The sequence below is a fragment of the Ceratotherium simum genome, chromosome 39 (assembly GCF_057802395.1).
Source record: "Ceratotherium simum simum isolate JZ-2026a chromosome 39, ASM5780239v1, whole genome shotgun sequence".
Lineage (NCBI taxonomy): Eukaryota > Metazoa > Chordata > Mammalia > Perissodactyla > Rhinocerotidae > Ceratotherium > Ceratotherium simum.
Window position 1 is genome coordinate 1,080,060 of NC_141938.1, and position 7,739 is coordinate 1,087,798.

Sequence of the window (7,739 nt, forward strand, 5' to 3'; positions counted from 1 at the left end):
AATAACTAATACGGCCCATAACAGAATTCTCCTTGGTGAGGCTCTAAATTACCTTCTCAGCCTTATCTTCCCCGCCCTACCAGACCACGCTCCCCTCACACCTGAATGTTGGAAGGCCAGGACTTATTTCACACTGTTCCTGCCTCAAGGAGGCCCCAACCCCAGCTAAGTAACCATCCTTTCTAAGCCAAGCCTAAATGCCAGCTCGTCAATAAAGAAACATCTTTGACAGATCCAAAAGCCCATTCTTTTCAGCCCTTCCCAGACCCAGCATATAGATGGGATGGAGCTACCTGTGCAAGGGCCCTGAGGTTGCCCAGTTGGGGTGAGTTCCCTGCGGGACACAGTGAGAGCAGAGGATGAGTGAAGAGCTGACAGCATGTCTAACTCAGTCTGGTTCCTCCCGACTTTAGATCACCTGTGGAGTGGGTGGGACAGTGCACTAATCTGCTAGGGTTGCCCTAACAAAATACCACAGTCTGGGTGCCAGCAGGGTTCGTTTCTGGTGAGCTCTCTCTCCTTGGCTTGCAGACGGCTGCCTTCTCACTGTGTCCTCTTATGGCCTTTCCTCCATGCACACACTGTCAGTGTCTCTTGCTCTGATTAATAAGGACACCAATCCTTTTGGATTAGGGTCCCACCCTTATGACCTCATTTAACCTTAATTATCTCCTTAAAGGCTCTACCTCCAAATATTAGTCATATTGTGGGCTTGGGCTTCAACATATGAGTTTTAGCAGGACATAACAAATAGTATCCTCAAAAAATTCATATCTACCAAGAACCTCAGAATGTGACCTTATTTGAAAATATTATCTTTGCATGTGTAACTAGTTAAGGATCTCAGGATGAGATCATCCTAGATTAACCAGGTAGGCCCTAAATGCAATGACTGGTTGTCCTTATAAGAAGAGGAGAGGACACAGTGAGACACACAGAGGGGAAGGAGACCATGTGAAGACAGAGGCAGAGATTAGAGTGATGCTGTCACAAGCTAAGGAACATGTGGGGCCCCTAGAAGCTGGAAGAGGCAGTGAGGGATTCTCCCCTAGAGCTTTCAGAGGAGGAGCCCTGCCAATCCCTTAATTTAAGACTTCTGGCCCCCAGAACTGTGAGAGAGAAATTTCCATTGTTTCTGTTGTTTTAAGCCACCAAGTTTGTCATAATTTGTTACATCAGCCACAGGAAACTAATACTCTCTGTAACTTGGATCTGGGTCTGGGATACAGGCTCTGGAGCCAGCCTGTGGGGTTGGAATCCTGGTCCATCACTTACTATCTGTGTGTGTTTAGGCAACTCACTGAACTTTTCTGTGCCTCAATTTCCTCATCCTTAAAATCAGGATAACAACAGCACCTCCCACACAGGGCTGTTGTATGGATTAAACAAGGCATACTCATAAACTGCTCAGTTGAGTGACTATCACATGGTATGTGCTCAATAAGTGTTAACTACTATTAGTAGTAGTAGCATTAATACACTAAGATGAGTATTATGGTTTGAAATCAGCTTCTTTTCAATCATGAATGAAGTCAGTTATAACTGCATTTGTATCCAATAATCTACTCCAAATTTTTCCTTTTGAGATTGAAATTCTAAACTCCTCAAGCCATTTCTTTTCCCTTTTCTCATTATGATCCTTCCTAAAATGTGACACTGAGAGGAGGAACTAAATGAGTTCTGGCATCCTATATGATACGTGGTTTTATGTACTGGCTCACATCATGGCCCCTTGTGTGTATGCCCTGTAAACGCCTGCCTTAAACTCTGGGAAGGCACTAGCTTTGCTTTCTACTTCTGCACTCTCCATAGCATTTAGGCCAATGCTTTATATGCAGAAGTTGCCAATAAACATGGCCACTAGTCAGAAACTGCATTTCCCATGGCAGACTAATAAAAACTGAGGCTACCTAAGTGATAAATGTTTCCTCAAAAGCAGGAAGCAAATTAGAAAGCATTAATTGAACACCTGCTGTGTTAGCTACTCCACCAGGCACCAGAGGGGGAAAAAAAATAAAAAAACTCAAGTTGAGATCTCAAGGAAGTCCTCCTCAATTTTACACTATTGTCCTTCAAATTACTCAATGGCCCACAAAGAGGTGACAGATTAACCACATCAGATCTTTCTTAACAAATTTATGGAGGGAGAGGTTATAGATTTATGGGATTTAATTTTATAGCAATAATCACATAGGTAGAAAAATGAAAAATTCCCACGTAAGCTCCAAGTCTTTCCCTTGTGAGTGTCAGCCTCCTCTCTCTGAGAAGCTAATAAAGTTTTTTATTTTCCCTAACAAGTTATGTTTTTATTTTCCCCTTTATTCTTTCATTTCTTAGGATCGTACAGAAACAAGTCAGGAAAAAAGCAAAAATAATAGAAAAGATTCTCAAACTGGATAAACACTTCCCACATCGTCTGGGGGGGGAGTATAACACACATCTAGGTGTGTGAAGCGCACAGATCATGAGTTCCCAGCTCAATGATTTTTTGTGTAAACTCAATAACTAAGCAATCAAGACATAAAACATTTCCAGTCCCCTGAAAGTTCCCTCTGCCTCTTCCCAGTTGATAACCCCCACAGAAGCCACTATTCTGACCTCTCTCACCACTGACTAGTCTTTCCTGTTCTTAAACATTCACAAATCGTTTGAAATGGACCATACGCGTGGTTATCACTCTGCCTCCCTGGGGGAGGGTAACTAGCTGCTTCTCATGGTGCAGAGGCAGTGAAGCTCAGCTTTGGAGAACTATCTTCTATTTTAAGTAAAAAATATTCCTGTTCAAATAAACCACGTGAGCATTCATGTGTGTGGGCTCCCCAGATAAACTGGCATAGGAAACTCTAGAGCGGATGTTTCTTCCTCTTGTTGCTTATCAGATCCACAGTTCCGCTTTTCATTCTGGGCATTACCAGTGACTGTGCAGCCAGCCTACTTGGTGCTGGTTCAGGCTTCCTCTTGATAAGGGAGCAAAGGATGCAATTATGCCCCTAAAAGGAAGCTTCGTGACTAGCTCGCTAAAGGGTTCCTACAGCTCTTTCAGTTGAGCGTTAATCTACTGGTCATTCAATGAAGAAACTTGACTGATATCACAAAACCAATAATTGGCAGGGCCAAGAATCAGATTCTGGGCTCTTTACTGCCAAAGCCTGTGCTCTCTACTAAATCGCTCTCTTGTTTAATTAGTATAACCAGAGTGGATGCAAAGAAAAATAGAAAATGGAAAAGAAAACAGCTTGGGTAGAGAGCCTGCCTGGGTGCCTAGCAACACAGAGAGGATGGTCATCAAATGTGAGCTTTATGGCATCATTTGTGAGATGGAATCTGAGTGATGGATAGGCAATCGGCACAGCAGACTGCGGGATGAGAGGAGGCAGCATCCTGGAGGTGGGTTTCCTTCCAGACGGGTAACTGGGATCAGGTGACTATGATTCTTCAAGGCCAGGTTAGGGAATTTGAACTTGATCTTGAGATCCATAGAGATCCATGAAAGAATCTTAGGGGAGGGATGTTTGGCGGTCCAGGATCTGTGTCTGCAAGGGGGTAAGTTGGCAGTCACATAAGCTCCAGAGTGCCCTGTGCCAGGGATCCAGCTCTGCAATTCAGACACTCCTGGGCAAGTCCATTCCCATGCCAAAATCACACAGGTGTCCAGACGCCCAAACAGGCAGGGCTTCTCCGGCCAACACTGAGGTGGTCATGAGAGCATCACCCACACCCTACATTCACCATATGGCTGTCTAGGGCCAACGGGACAGAAACACGGCCTCAACTTCCCCCTTCTGAAGAGTCCCGGACTTCCCGGCGTCCCAAAACCGGAAGTCAGACATCTCCAGCTTCCCCAAACCAGAAGTAGTCGTGGCTGAACCCGGAACCAGAGGTCCGCAGGTCCAGGTTCCTGAGACCTAAAGAGGGCTAGAACAAGGCCAGGGGCTGGGGTTCTCTGTGCGGTGGCATCTGTCAGCCCAAAAGTTCAGGAGTGCAGAGAGCAGGACTTCAGTAGACAGGGACTGCAGTTCCCAGGGTCTGAGCATCTTGACAGCCAGCCTCTGGTCCAGCACCTGGTGTCTGGGAATCAGGGCTGTAGGAGTCAAAGGGCAGAGAGGAAAAATGTAAATTTGAAGTGGTCAGGTGACCAAAGGACTCTGGGAGACCAGGAGGCAAAGCCTTGGGCAGACTGACCCCACAACCCACCAGTGGAGGGCATGGTCTCTTCCTGAGGTACCCCATCGTGGGAAACACAGGACTCCCAAGTCCAGGCCGTCCCCCAGCCTGGCACCGCACAGAGCTGGTGTAAAAGCCCTGTGAGGAACGCATCTGCAGCCATCCCCTTCAGGGGCCAGCACCAAGGCCTCACGCTTCATCTAATGAAGATGGCTTTTACATGGCCTCATCTAGTCTAATAACATGAATGGCTTTTTCTGATCAGCAAAGTTTTGCACTTTATTGCAAAAAAAAAAGAATCAACATAATAGCACAAAGCGGGCCCCCAACATTACCTAAAATCCTGACTACCACCTGCCGCCTGCCCCTCCGGCGTGCTCACCTTACCCTCTAGTTCATATTCTAGAAGGGCCCTTCTTGGGACAAGGTGTCCTTTGAAGACCTGACAGGTGGATCAGTCTTCTACGGTCATCTTTGATCCACCCGCGCACTCCTTGTGTCCCATCCCAGAGTCTGAGTACAGCCTCAGGCTGACGCACATGCCCAGGCACCGCCTCTGATCCAATTCCCCACGAATGGCACCATGAGTACAGTGCTGGGCGGTGGTCAATTCCAGAGGCAGCGGCTTTGACTCTGCGTGGGTGAGACGAAATAGCCCATAGGAACCTGTGGCCTAATGGGATCAGAGGTCACACATACTCCCCCCGGGGGCATCCAGCCCCATATGAAGTCATAGAGACTTAACGGGACGTGGAAAGCTTCTTTTCTGCCCGGCACTATGCTAGGCTCAAAGGCAGTCACACTGAGCAAGCTCCATGCGGCCTCTCCTCTCAGGAGACTTGCGGAGAAGAGGAAGGTCAAGTCCAATAAGCAATTCCAAAAAGCAGCGTGGTTTAGGAAGTCAAGAGCCCTGTCTCGGGCTTCTGCCTTGGATGTAGAAACCCGGTAGGCCTTGCTGTCACCCTAACCTCAAGGCAAGGCTGAAGGATTGACAAAAACATATTTTCTTGAACGTGTCCATGAGCTGAGGTCACAGGCAAGTGATTAGCCTGAAATCTAAGGGAAGAGAGATGGACAGGGGCACTGGCTCGCCTGTAGCATGAGGAGAAGTCAGGGACAGCAGACAAGGGGGTAAGATTTCTGCTAAAATGTTTAACCCATTGTGGGCTGGTGTGAGGGTAGAGAATCCGGGAGCCTTAGACACAAGGGGAGTGCTCACCCCCTCGTAGGCTCTTCCTGGACCAGCAGGCGCTCACGAGGAGGACCGGGGGTAGAGACAGAGGCAGGAGAGAACCTCCCTCCTCAGCCAGATGCACAAGTTCACTAAGTACATGTTCCATCTTCCAAGTTGCCACAGACATTTTGGCAATGGTTCCCTGACCAGGCCACCGCAGAGCCTTTCTCTCACCTCTAGCAGCAGTCTCCTCACCGCCTTTCCAGCCACTAAGTTTCCTCGCCCCTTTCTGGCTGCTTTCTTGCCGCCCAGTTCCACAGTCAACGCCACAGTTTCAGTTTCTGTTACAGCAGCACCCTGTCTCTGATACTAACTTCTGTGTAGTTATCTACTGCTGCCTCACCACCTCACATGCTCATAATTCTGAGGCGGCAATCTGAGCAGAACTCAGCTGGGCAGTTCTTCTGATGGTCTCACCTAGGATCACTCATGTGGCTTCAGTCACCTGGTGGCTGGACCGGGGCCGGATGGTCTAAGGTGGCCTCACTCCCATGTCTGGTGGTTGGGTGCCGACCATCAGCAAGGCCCCTCTCTCCATGAGGTCTCGCATCCTAGAGGAGGCTGGCCCGGGCTTCCTCACACTTTGCGCTCAAGAATCTAACCACAGCTAAGAGAGGGCAAACCCCAAGGTGTGTTTTTCAAGCCTCTGCTTCCGTCATGTTTGATAATGTTCCATTGGCCAAAGAAAGTCACGTGATCAAGCTCATCTTCAAGGAGTAGAGAAATGAGCTCCACCTCTTGATAGGAGCAGCAAAGTCACACTGAAAAGAGATGTACATAGAGGGATGGGAGAGATTCCTGTGGCAACCACCTACCACGTCATTGTTCACCAAAAAACATGCAAATTAAAACACAAGAAACCACGCACCACTGTTATAGCTACAATTAAACGGACTGACAGTAGCATGCGTTGTTAAGGATGTGAAGCAATGAAACTTTCCTTCACGGATGATGGAAATATAAATTGCTTCAAGCACTCTGGAGAAGCGTTTGACAATACCTCCTGAAGCTAAAGATACGCCTACCCAGTGACCCAGCAATTCCACTCCCAGGAGAAGCGAGAACACACATCCACAGTAAGACCTGCACAAGAAGACTAACAGCAGCTTTATTCCTAACAGCAAACCCTGGAGAGAACCCAAATGTCAACCAGCAGAACGGAATTTTGTGTATGTGCGTGTGTGTGAGGAAGATCAGCCCTGTGCTAACATCTGATGCCAATCCTCCTCTTTTTGCTGAGGAAGACTGGCCCTGGGCTAACATCCGTGCCCATCCTCCTCTACTTTATATGGGACACCACCGTAGCATGGCTTGACAAGCGGTGCGTCAGTGCGCGCCGGGGATCTGAACCCACAAACCCAGGGCCGCTGCAGCGGAGCGTGCGCACTTAACTGCTGCACCACCAGGCCAGCCCCAGGACAGCATTTTTTAATTGTGGTACATTCAGACAAGGGAATACTACACAGTAATCTTTAAAAAGAATAAACTACTGATAATGCAACAGATAAATTTCATGGACACTACATTAAGTGAAAAAACAGACACAAGAGGGCACACTGTGTGGTTCCATTTCTATGAACAGGAGAAACAAATCTACAGTGACAGAAGTCACAATACCGGTTACCTCCAGGGATGGGGCTTACTGACCAGGGCAGCGCCCAAAAGAACTTTCTGGGGACATAATATAGCTTACATCTATATATGGTATAGACACAGATAAAATTCATCGAGATGTGCACTAAGATTTATGAACTTTTACAACAGTTATATCTCAGTTAAAAGAATTTTAAAACGCAAAACAGAACCTTGTGAGAACAGGTAAAAATGGAGCATAGCGCCCTAGGGTGAGGCACTGTGGGGAGCATGGACCTTGGAACCAGACTCGGTCACCTACAACCTGCATGACCTTGGTTAACTCACCTCAACTTGCTGGGCCTCAGTTTCCTCATCTGTGAACTGGGGATAATAACAGTACCTACCTCCAAGCGTTATGTGAGGACTAAATCACTTAAAAGATGCAAAGCTTAGGGTAGTAGCTACTATCTATTAGTAGTAAGCCCTAAATATTTATTTGCTGTTATGATGAATGGTTGAATATTCATCACTAGGGAGAAAGACAGTCTTACATAAGGATAAAAGGAACAACTTGCTGGAAACTTATAAAATGTCAAAAATCTTTTCATTTAATTCCATTGTTTCAAAATATATAAATTTAAAAACGGACAGAATCACAAGATTTATTCAGCAATCCACAGTGATGGTGGGAGAGTGTAACGTAGTTCTCTCAGTAAATGATAGATCCGAGACTGTTACGGACTGAACGTGTGTGTCCCCAAATTTC